Source organism: Amphimedon queenslandica, unplaced genomic scaffold (assembly GCF_000090795.2).
Source record: "Amphimedon queenslandica unplaced genomic scaffold, v1.1 AMPQUscaffold_4723_Cont23300, whole genome shotgun sequence".
Taxonomy (NCBI): domain Eukaryota; kingdom Metazoa; phylum Porifera; class Demospongiae; order Haplosclerida; family Niphatidae; genus Amphimedon; species Amphimedon queenslandica.
This window is the reverse complement of record NW_003554967.1, coordinates 1-1,567: the sequence shown is the minus strand read 5'-3', so window position 1 is coordinate 1,567 and position 1,567 is coordinate 1. Positions and strand designations below refer to the sequence as shown.

Genomic DNA, 1,567 nt, shown 5'->3' with positions numbered 1-1,567 from the left:
TAATATATATATAGTAATGAAGTGTAAAAACATTGGATAACAAACCTATATCTTTTTCAAGCAGAACACAAACTTGTTATGTATTGAAGGAAAGTTTAAAGAGTCCTCTTTCTAAAAATATAAAAATTTGACTCATACTATGTATGTTACAGATTTGTGACAACATAAAAGAAGACAGAGTAAAAATAAATAATCAGAGATGCCATCTCCTACTCACCTGGAACCTTAGCGTGTTTGACACCTTTGAACAGTTCTTCAAAGTGGCTTTCCTATGATGGCACTAATTAGTTCCAGTCGCAAATAATGCGAGAGCAATAGCCTGCAAAAGACAGAGCCTGTTTCCAGACCTTGTCGTTGCGTGGGCGGTATCTCTGCAAATATATCTCCGGATAACAGCATTTTCGCAAACGGGAGCGTTCCGGCTGTATACACTGGATAATGTACCTATCACTGGATACTTTATAGTAGTCAATGAATTGGAAAACTTTACGACTATTAATAATAATACTAATATTACGTTATCAGCTACTAATCCTGATCCTTGTACATTAAATAACGTATCAGTTTCTCCTATTAATGATGCTGGAATAGGTTCATCTAATAATATCAGCTTCTATTATGAAAAAGGTTAGTCTTCTTGTATAGAGTCTATTATTTGCACAATAGTACATTGTTTTGATTATTGTAACAGTTGTGTTAAATTATAATAGTAATTTTTATTATCTTGTTCCCAAGAATAAATTTATACCCGACGTTAACATAAGATGAATAATTCTATTAACTTAGATAGTCTGTACCAATACAATATAGCATGCCTCTCTGCACCAATTTAAACTAAATGGGAAGTGTAAAGCTTTTTGGCATAAGTTTTTGGTATCCTTTGACCTTGCCAGGGGCTCCAAATTCCCTCCAATTATGTCTATATCCTATATTTATACAGTTCCTCTTGTCACTCCTAATGTTTCAGTAATGCCAGTAGTTGATGAACAAAAATTATCAGTAAATATCAGTTTTGATGTAAGTTTGATTATTAACACTATGCAAGTTTTTCCACTCTATATATTTAGCATACAGAATTACTGTGCATTGGTGAATATCCCAATGATATAACTGTCAATATATTGAATAATAATAATGAGATACAAGAGAGTGTTAGTTTACCAAAGTAGTGTTGTTCTAGTATGGAATTGTATTTTAGTTCTAGTTCTAGTTTTTTGACTAAAAATACTACTATTTTAGTTCTAGTTCTAGTTTTTAACTAAAAATATATTAATTTTAGTTTTAGTCCTAGTTCTTTGACAAGAAATACAATAATTTTAGTTCTAGTTCTAGTTTTTTGACTAAAAATACAGTGATTTTAGTTCTAGTTCTAGTTTTTTTACTAGAAGTAGTGTGATTTTAGTTATAGTTCTTTAAACTAAAATTTCTAGTATTAGTTTAGAACTAAAGCCTCCAATACTTACGTTCCAGTTGAGTCATGCCAAAAATTGGAGTAATTTAAATACTAGTAGTAGCTCTTAACTAAAATCTTTTTTGTTATATTGCTGAGTTATGCTTCAAATGTACA

The 1,567-nt window shown here is 30.6% G+C and overlaps 1 long non-coding RNA gene across 1 annotated transcript; it reads left to right on the top strand.

Moving 5' to 3' along the window:
• Positions 1 to 535: 535 nt before the first annotated feature.
• On the top strand, positions 536 to 1,176 carry LOC109592570 (uncharacterized). The gene is made up of 3 exons (XR_002190420.1): positions 536 to 627; positions 941 to 1,017; positions 1,068 to 1,176. It is a non-coding gene; the product is annotated as an uncharacterized LOC109592570 (long non-coding RNA).
• Positions 1,177 to 1,567: the final 391 nt, after the last annotated feature.